Here is a 10,000-nt window from a genome sequence, read left to right on the forward strand (position 1 = left end):
GTAGCATAAGTGGGAGGTGCTTGCACCGACGTTGAAATACCACTACTTTCATCGTTGTTGTACTTACTCGGTTGGACGGGGCGCGCCCCCTCGGGCTTCAAAACCCTTGGGACGGCGGTCGTTCTAGCACCAAGCGTAGAGATCGGTGTCCGAGTCGCGGTGTCTCCGTGGGAAAGCGAAAACCTCTCGGGGTCGTAGTCTACCCGGCAGCCCGCACTAGGCCCGAGCTATTCCCTGCGTGACCTGATTCGAGGACATTATCAGGCGGGGAGTTTGACTGGGGCGGTACATCTATCAAAGAATAACGTAGGTGTCCTAAGACCAGCTCAGTGAGGACAGAAACCTCGCGTAGAGCAAAAGGGGCAAAAGCTGGTTTGATCCCGATGTTCAGTACGCACAGGGACTGCGAAAGCAAGGCCTATCGATCCTTTTGGCTTGAAGAGTTTCAGCAAGAGGTGTCAGAAAAATTACCACAGGGATAACTGGCTTGTGGCGGCCAAGCGTTCATAGCGACGTCGCTTTTTGATCCTTCGATGTCGGCTCTTCCTATCATTGCGAAGCAGAATTTCGCCAAGCTCGGATTGTTCACAAAAAGGGAACGTGAGCTGGGTTTAGACCGTCGTGAGACAGGTTAGTTTTACCCTTCTGATGACTATAAATGTCGTTGCGATAGTAATCAACCACAGTACGAGAGGAACTGGTTGTTCAGACCTCTGGTTCACGCCCTCGGTCGATCGACCGGTGGGAGCGATGCTACCATCTGTTTGGATTATGCCTGAATGCCCTCTAAGGCGAATCCGCGCTAGATCGTCGTTGGCGACGATACATCTGGGAGTCTCGTGTGCCGAAAGGCGAGTACAGTCTATGTGACTATGCTAGGCGGCTGTTCCTTACGGTCAGTCGTCGCGTTGTGCCCCGCCGGTGTGCTGTGCCGGAACGGCTGTGACCAGGGATTGAAACACCTGAAGTTGCGGCCCCCGGCTTGCAGTAGACCAAGGGTTTTTTCGGAGTCGGGACTCGGAATCGTTTGTAGACGACTTACGTACCTGGCGAGGTGTTGTCAGCGGTAGAGCAGTTATCACGCTGCGATCCGTTAAGACTCTGCCTTCCGCTTGGGAGATTCGTGAATGTGGATTCACCAGTCTCCCTCCGTGCCTTCGCGCACGGCGGAGCTACAGGCAGGAAACACCCGCGTCGCTATTCTCTCCTCCGCTCTCAAAGGCGAGGAGGAGTACGGCGCTGTGCCCTCTCATTTGATCGCCTTTGCGACAGCCAAGCTGCGCGGCGTCTCTGCGGGAGCGCGTGCAGACTCGATGCATTTCGGGTCTGTGTCGCGCTCCTCGCGGGGCGCCGCGCTCTTGTGCTTTAGCGAGGCGTCAGAGAGGTGCGCGGCAGCCGTTCTCCTCCTCGCCTTTTTTTTCTAAGTTCTTTTGATCGAGGATTGACCTCGTAAGAGCTGCGTTTAGGTATAAGACTTACTTACCTGCGCGCGAAGCGCGCCGAAAAATACGATTTTGAGTATATATATAGTGTATGGGTTCGGTGCGTGGCCGGGGAGGGCTCTGGGAGGGCTCTCCTGGGTGCCAAAATCTGGTCCTCGGAGGGGCCCCGGGCCGGTCGGGTGCTGCCAAAGACTCGGGGCCGCTGGGCCTGGGCCTGGGACCCGGGCTGGACTGGACTTGGCTAGGTTGAGCGCCGACCCGTGTGGGTTGGCTCAGCATGCCAGCCTCCGCAGCCGCGGTGAAGTTCGAGTCCGAGTCCGAGTCCGAGTCCGGCCGGCCCGGCTGCATGCGGCCTGATGATGGGCCGAGTCCGGCCGGCACGGTGGCCAGGAGCTTTTTTTTTTCTGGCCTCGATGTGCTGCAAGTGGCCTATGTGTGTGCCATGGAGATATGCTAGGCCTTGTGCGTGAAGCAGAGTCTCGTTTTGAATCGCGTCCTCGATGTCGAGTCACTTGGGATCGGGGGCCCGGCCGGCTCAAGGGGACTCCGCGCCCGAGTCCCTTCAGCCAACGGCCATACCGCGCTGGGTCTACCGGTTCTCATCCGAACACCGAAGTCAAGCAGCGCTGGGTGGGGTTAGTACTTGGATGGGAGACCGCCTGGGAACTCCCCATGTCGTTGGCATCACCCCTTCTTTTCTTTCATTTTGCCCTGCCCGGAGCGCAAGAGTGAGTCCCCGGACAGACGGCTCATTTTCGATCCGTCCCGGCGCAAGCCTGGGCTGGCCGGCCGGCCTGCTGACTGACCGACCGACCAGTGTCGGTAGTCGGAGTCCGTGGCCCGTGCGGCCCGGTGTCCGTCTCGCGATGCCGTTGAGTGCGCGTGGGCACCTCGCCCTTGTCGCCCGCGGGGAATAAAGGACCATTAATGATCGTTCGGCGGGCTCGTATGGCCGTGGCGCGTGGGACTCGCGTCCGGGCGGGCAGCGCCAGCCCTCCTGCGCCGATCAGTGAAGGCACGGCGTTCGTCCCGCCCTCCCAGCGCCACGGGTGGATAATGGATCATTTCTGTTCAATTGAGCGTTCGAATGGTCTGCGGGGTGTGAGAGGTGCGTCGGGGCCGCTGGCCCGAGTCCGCCCGGGCCGGCCCGCGGCGGCACGACGCTCGCCCTGTCCGACTAGCGCCGCGAGGGATTAATGGACCATTTTCGTTCAAAACAGGGTTCGAATGGACCGCGGTGCGCTAGAGGTGAGTCGAGGCCGATGGCTGGAGTCCTCCTGGGCCGGCCCGCGAAGGATCGGCGCTCGTATCGTCCCTCTGGCGCCACGGGGGAATAAAGGATCATTTTCGTTCAATACGGCGTTCGAATGGACCGCCGGGTGTCGGCGGGGCGTCTGGGCCGGTGCCCCGTGTCCTCCGGGGCCGGACCGAGGCGGAACGGCGTTCGTCCCGTCCCTCTAGCGCCACGGGGGAATAAAGGATCATTTTCGTTCAATACGGCGTTCGAATGGACCGCCGGGTGTTGGCGGGGCGTCCGGGCCGTCGTCCCGTGTCCTCCCGGACCGGACCGCGGCGGAACGGCGTTCGTCCCGTCCCTCTAGAGCCGCGGGGGAATAAAGGATCATTTCTGTTCAATTTGGCGTTCGAATGGGCCGCAGGGTGTCGGAGGTGCGTTTGGGCCGGTGGCGCAAGGCCTCCGGGTCCGATCCCCGAGGGAACGGCGTTTGTCCCGTCCTTCTAGCGCCTCCCAGGAATAATGGATCATTTCCGTTCAAAATTTGGTTCAATGGGTTTCGGACACGGGCCGGAACGGGTCGCCAACCCCCCGGGCACGCGCACGAAGCGAAGTCGCGTCCCAATTCGGTCATTTGGGGACTCGGACTATTTTTGGTCCATTCTAACGCAATCGGTTGAACGGCGGGTCCAAAATGGTCCGGGGGCGTATGGCGGACACACACACAACACCCCGCGACGTTAAAAAAAATTTTGGTTTTCGAAAATTTTTCTAAGTCCAGAGTAGGTCTTCCAAAGTCCGTAAATTTCGGCCGCCGACCACTTTCCGACGCGCCTGCGACTGGCAGAATGCGGCGGAGAGCGCTCGCAAGGGAATAACAGCGGTTCGTGTTGTCAAAACGCCTATAGGAGGAGACCATGCGGCTGGGTCTGGCCGGGCGCGCCAGAGACTAAGTGTCGACGGCGCCCGGCGCGCCGCGCCGCACCGCTCCGCGCGGTGCCGGGCGCGCGCGCTGGCGACGGGCGGTCCCTCTACCCGCGGAGACATCCCGGGTGCCCGTCGGACTGGCCAGGGAAAAAGTCCGCACCGCAGCGGCTGTGCTCGTGCGTACGGCGCAGCACCGCAGCGCACCGCACCGTACCGTGCCCTAGCGCACGGGACGGCGCCGCGCAGCTCCGCACCGTACGGTGACGAGCAGCGCGGCCGCGGTCGGCGCGCGGCGAGCCGGCACGCCGGCAGGCCGGCCGTCTGGCCGGTCTGCCGCGCTGACGGCGGGCTCCGCGGCCTCAGGGCACACTCCGCCGGAGTGCGCAGAGGCTGCGGGCTTGTCGTACGAGTCCGTGCTCAGCGTGCAGCGCGCAGCGCCGCGGCCGGCAGCGCCGGCTCGGCAGCGCGCCGCGCCGGACTCGGACCGCCGCGCGCCTGCGTCTCCGTGCCTCACGGCGCGGGACGGAGGCGGGCCGAGCTCCCCGCACGGTCCGCAGCCTGATCGGCTCGGCAGCGTGCCGCGCCGGTCTCGAGCCGCCGCGCGCTTGCGTCTCCGTGCCTCGCGGCGCGGCGCGGGACGGAGGCGGGCCGAGCCGCCGCAGAGTCCGCAGCGCGTCAGCGCTCGGACATAGAGTCTTGCGGCTCGGCTGCGGCGAACGGCCGCCCACCGCAGCGCCGAGCGGAGGCGAGGTATATCCTGACGCCTCTGGGCCCGGCGTGCGTACGTGCACGTCGCTCAAAAGGGAATAACTGCGGTTCGTGTTGCCAAAACGCCTATAGGAGGAGAGAGGCCCGGGCTGAGGAGCGCGATGACCGCGAGGGACGCTCGGGACGGACGAGTACGCATTTTTACGGTGCATGCGCTGTGAGAGTGAGGAAAAGTCCGTCCCGCAAAGAGGAAACGTACTTTCTGACGGGTGAAAACCCGACGAATATACGTGAGCGTCGCTCAAAAGGGAATAACTGCGGTTCGTGTTGTCAAAACGCCTATAGGAGGAGAGAGGTCTGGTCTGAAAGAAACACGATCACCGCGAGTGTCGCTCAGGGACGGACGTGTACGCATTTTTACGGTGCTAACGCTCTGCAAAATGAAGAAAGTCCGCCCCGCAAAGAGAAAACGTATTTTCCGACGAGTGAAAACCCGACGAATATACGTGAGCGTCGCTCAAAAGGGAATAACTGCGGTTCGTGTTGTCAAAACGCCTATAGGAGGAGAGAGGTCTGGTCTGAAAGAAACACGATCACCGCGAGTGTCGCTCAGGGACGGACGTGTACGCATTTTTACGGTGCTAACGCTCTGCAAAATGTTGAAAGTCCGCCCCGCAAAGAGAAAACGTATTTTCTGACGAGTGAAAACCCGACGAATATACGTGAGAGACGCTCAAAAGGGAATAACTGCGGTTCGTGTTGTCAAAACGCCTATAGGAGGAGAGAGGTCTGGTATGAGAGAAACACGATTACCGCGAGAGACGTTCAGGGACGGATGAGTAGCCATTCTACGGTGCCAAGCGCTCTTCGAATGAGAAAAGTCCGTCCCGCAAAGAGAAAGCGTATTTTCCGACGAGTGAAAACCCGACGAATGTACGTGACGTCTCTCAAAAGGGAATAACAGCGGTTCGTGTTGTCAAAACGCCTATAGGAGGAGAGAGAATGAATTCTGGGTTTGTGTCGCTTCCCTGACAAAAGAGTCGACCTTCTGGTGCTTGGGATGGTTAGCCGAAAACGCTCTGCGCGAGTAAGTGCCTTCCCTCGGTGTGACATCGGCGCGTCCATGTACGTAAGTCGCACGCGATCCGTGGGATTCATGGTCCGTATTTTTCGTTCCTACCCGCGGTGTCGCCAACCAGTCGAATGTGCTTCTAGCTGAAATATTTCCGGTAGTCGCGTCCTGAGGCAAAATCACGCCACACAGAGCAAATGGACGCACGAAGGAAGTACGTAAGCTTACGCACGACAAGTCCGAAATCCCGCTGTGTTCGTAGTAGCGAGCGTCCCGTTTCGTATCAGTCGTTTGTGGTGCACGCAATGGAGACCGAGGGGGTCCTCCTGGATTGGTAGTCGGCGGCGAGCGAAGCCTAGTAGCTCCCGTCAAAACACTCTCCGAGCGATGAATGCACTCCGCCGCGCCCACGAAGGAAGGAAAATCTTTGATTTACCGGCCCGAGTGGTTCTTGCGGTTGAAAGCTTCGAAACAAGTTGGACGTGAACGGAACAGCGGCGTGGCGCGGGCACCCTCACAAGGGGTGTTCGTACGGTCACGTTATCGAAAAGCGCCTCCTCGACAGCTCGTCCGCGGCCCTCTGTCGCTTCTGTCACGGCCGCCCAAAGCGGACAATCGATCAAAACTATTGCTTCCAGAGGGAAACCTCACAAGGAGCTTCATTGACTCTCTGCTCACCGAGCGAAAGTATTACAGAGCACGACTTACCTAAGACGAACGGTATTCTACCGAAGAGTCGGACGGAGAAGTTTGAATCTGAAAGAAAGGGTGCCCGTCGCGGACCCTAAATTAAAAGAAAGACGTGTCTCTCGGAGCGCGGGCGAAAAAAGGGGATTGAAAGACATCCCCCGAGGTAGCCCAGTGCGCCGAAGGGCGTCGCTTGTTTTACCCGTGGTGAAGGGCCGGCAACACGGCGAGCGCTCCCTAGTGGCGGACGTGCTCTCCTGCGCTGTGAAGCAATTCTCACGGTAAAACGAAATAAAATTTCACGCTGAGTCTGGGACTCTTTCGGGGCTTGACCCGGGGTCTATCTCAAACAGACGCTCACGAAGCCCCTCGCGGGTGGACGACAGCTACCTGGTTGATCCTGCCAGTTATCATATGCTTGTCTCAAAGATTAAGCCATGCATGTCTAAGTGCAAGCCACATTAAGGTGAAACCGCGGAAGGCTCATTATATCAGTTATGGTTCAATAGATCGTACTTCAGTTACATGGATAACTGCGGAAATACTGGAGCTAATACATGCCAACAGAGTCCCGACCGGAGACGGAAGGGACGCTTTTATTAGATCAAAACCAATCGGTGGTTTCGGCCATCGTCTACTTTGGTGACTCTGAATAACTTTGGGCTGATCGCACGGCCTTCGTGCCGGCGACGCATCTTTCAAATGTCTGCCTTATCAACTGTCGATGGTAGGTTCTGCGCCTACCATGGTTGTAACGGGTAACGGGGAATCAGGGTTCGATTCCGGAGAGGGAGCCTGAGAAACGGCTACCACATCCAAGGAAGGCAGCAGGCGCGCAAATTACCCACTCCCGGCTCGGGGAGGTAGTGACGAAAGATAACGATACGGGACTCATCCGAGGCCCCGTAATCGGAATGACTACACTTTAAATCCTTTAAGGAGTATCAATTGGAGGGCAAGTCTGGTGCCAGCAGCCGCGGTAATTCCAGCTCCAATAGCGTATATAAAAGTTGTTGCGGTTAAAAAGCTCGTAGTTGGATCTGTGTCCCGCACCGTCGGTTCACCGCCCGACGGTGTCAAACTGACGCGATGCGGGACGTCCTGCCGGTGGCGTGTCTAGCTGGCGGCTTTCGGGTCGTTGGGCGGCGCCGATTCAATCCTGTCGCGGTGCTCTTCATTGAGTGTCGAGGTGGGCCGGCACTTTTACTTTGAACAAATTAGAGTGCTTCAAGCAGGCTGGATATTGCCTGAATGCTAGTGCATGGAATAATGGAATAGGACCTCGGTTCTATTTTGTTGGTTTTCAGAACCAGAGGTAATGATTAATGGAGACAGGCGGGGGCATTCGTATTGCGACGTTAGAGGTGAAATTCTTGGATCGTCGCAAGACGGACCGAAGCGAAAGCATTTGCCAAGGATGTTCTCGTTGATCAAGAACGAAAGTTAGAGGTTCGAAGGCGATCAGATACCGCCCTAGTTCTAACCATAAACGATGTTGACTAGCCATCCGATAAAGGTTCTTTTTATGCCTTATCGGGCAGCTTCCGGGAAACCAAAGTTTTTGAATTCCGGGGGAAGTATGGTTGCAAAGCTGAAACTTAAAGGAATTGACGGAAGGGCACCACCAGGAGTGGAGCCTGCGGCTTAATTTGACTCAACACGGGAAACCTCACCAGGCCCGGACACTGGAAGGATTGACAGATTGAGAGCTCTTTCTTGATTCAGTGGGTGGTGGTGCATGGCCGTTCTTAGTTGGTGGAGCGATTTGTCTGCTTAATTGCGATAACGAACGAGACTCTAGCCTGCTAACTAGTCGTTTCCGGCTTCCTTTGTTGCAGCCGGCGAAGACAAATCTTCTTAGAGGGACAGGCGGCTTCTAGCCGCACGAGATTGAGCAATAACAGGTCTGTGATGCCCTTAGATGTTCTGGGCCGCACGCGCGCTACAATGAAGGTATCAGCGTGTCCTCCCTGGCCGAAAGGTCCGGGTAACCCGCTGAAACACCTTCGTGCTTGGGATTGGGGCTTGAAATTGTTCCCCATGAACGAGGAATTCCCAGTAAAGGCGTGTCATTAGCACGCCTTGATTACGTCCCTGCCCTTTGTACACACCGCCCGTCGCTACTACCGATTGAATGATTTAGTGAGGTCTTCGGACTGGCGCGCGGTGTTCCTTCGGGATCGCCGCTGCCGCCGGAAAGATGACCAAACTTGATCATTTAGAGGAAGTAAAAGTCGTAACAAGGTTTCCGTAGGTGAACCTGCGGAAGGATCATTACCGTATTCTTGCGAAAGCAAAGTTTTACGATAAAATCAAAACGATACGACTGTCAGAGTACCGCTCGAGGCGCGCGGGTAACGGCTGTATGGCCTCTGCGCGCCGATGGTTTTATGTCGTAAAAATCCACTACGTTCCCGAGTTCGTGATTGCGCCTCGGAGAGGGACGGCCCCCGAGAGGGAGAGAGCGAGATGCGTAGGTAGGGCCACCGACACGGTCAGAGACGGTTCGATTCCACTCGTGTCACCAGGTCCTTGCGCGCTCCTCTCTTCTACTCGGCGCGGACGTCCTCTCGCCGACTGGCTTGCCTGATCGAACGACGGAGCAGATGACCGGGAGATGGCCCAAAACAGGGAGGCCAGATGAAGTGTCGGTATCGGACGCTAAACACCCTACAGAAGTGCGTACGCCTCGCTCGACCAGTGCTTTGATTTCAGAGTGCGGGCGTCGCCTTCTTTGCCGGTGAGCTGATAGTAATGCGGTGGAGCGGCGAGAGCCTCTCCATATCCGCGCCGACGCGACCCGGTGGTCACAACATACCGTCTAACCCATGCCTCCACTCCGGTGGTGTAAAAGGCGACTTGATGGTTTGGGAGTTTAAAACCGCGCTAACAGCGTACAGAGAGAGAAAGAAGTCACACAGAGAAAATGAGGCGCGTCGCGTCTCATCGACTTCTTTTTTTTTTTCGCTGGTGGACTCCAATTTTCTTCGGAAGTATTCCTCTTGACTGCTTGTCGCCGTACACGAGAGCTCGCTCACGCGACGCGCTCCGCCGGCTTCAAAATGTTTTAAAAAATACAAACCATTTCAGTGGATCCCTTGGCTCGTGGGTCGATGAAGAACGCAGCTAATTGCGCGTTGCCATGTGAACTGCAGGACACATGAACATTGACAATTCGAACGCACATTGCGGCCCTAGGACTTGTTCCTGGGCCACACCTGACTGAGGGTCGGTTGACCAAACTCAAAGACCAGACTGTTCTGTCGTTTACGACAGAGCGAGATTGGAGTCTCCGCGCGCAAGCGTGGTACTCTTAAAATCCTCAGGGTGGTCGCTTCACCGCTTCCCCCGTAAAGAGAAAGCACTCTGCCTAGCGGTACGTCTTATAAAGGATAGCCAGAGAGCGCCCTCGTGCGCTAGACAGCCTCCAGACGTTCTGCCAAAAGCGGCGGGTGTGTGACGTTTCTTGTTCTCGAACTCGACGTCGCGCTGCCCGTCTTGAAGACTTGGAGGTATGCCTTACAAAGAGCAACCGCGCAGTTTGCATTATTTTCTCGCACTTTGCGTTTCGCCTCCGCGCGATTCGCCTTTCACGACCTCAGTTCAGGTGAGATTACCGGCTGAATTTAAGCATATTACTAAGCCGAGGAAAAGAAACTAACAAGGATTCCCCTAGTAGCAGCGAGCGAACAGGGAAGAGCCCAGCGCTGAATCCCCCGGGCCTCGCTCGGCGGGAAATGTAGCGTTTGGGAGGGCCCGTCAACACGGCGACTCGCTCACTGGTTCAAGTCCAACTTGAATGGGGCCACACAGAGGGTGACAGGCCCGTAGAGCAGGAGCGGTTGTCGTGTGGGTCTCTCCTTAGAGTCGGTTTGCTTGAGAGTGCAGACTTAAGTGGGTGGTAAACTCCATCTAAGGCTAAATATGACC

General features: G+C 57.4%; 3 non-coding genes and 1 pseudogene across 3 annotated transcripts; all 4 read left to right on the forward strand.

The window, feature by feature from the left end:
* The first annotated feature begins 2,007 nt into the window (after positions 1-2,007).
* LOC130727040 (5S ribosomal RNA) lies at positions 2,008-2,126 on the forward strand. Its single transcript, XR_009015082.1, has one exon. It is a non-coding gene; the product is annotated as a 5S ribosomal RNA (ribosomal RNA).
* Positions 2,127-6,457: 4,331 nt separating this feature from the next.
* Positions 6,458-8,347, forward strand: LOC130727146 (18S ribosomal RNA). The gene has a single exon (XR_009015182.1). It is a non-coding gene; the product is annotated as an 18S ribosomal RNA (ribosomal RNA).
* Positions 8,348-9,149: 802 nt separating this feature from the next.
* LOC130727179 (5.8S ribosomal RNA) lies at positions 9,150-9,302 on the forward strand. The gene has a single exon (XR_009015209.1). It is a non-coding gene; the product is annotated as a 5.8S ribosomal RNA (ribosomal RNA).
* Positions 9,303-9,663: 361 nt separating this feature from the next.
* LOC130727172 (28S ribosomal RNA) overlaps positions 9,664-10,000 on the forward strand; it is a 3,955-nt pseudogene continuing 3,618 nt past the window's right edge.

This window comes from Lotus japonicus, chromosome 6 (genome assembly GCF_012489685.1).
Source record: "Lotus japonicus ecotype B-129 chromosome 6, LjGifu_v1.2".
In the NCBI taxonomy this organism is placed as follows: Eukaryota; Viridiplantae; Streptophyta; class Magnoliopsida; order Fabales; family Fabaceae; genus Lotus; species Lotus japonicus.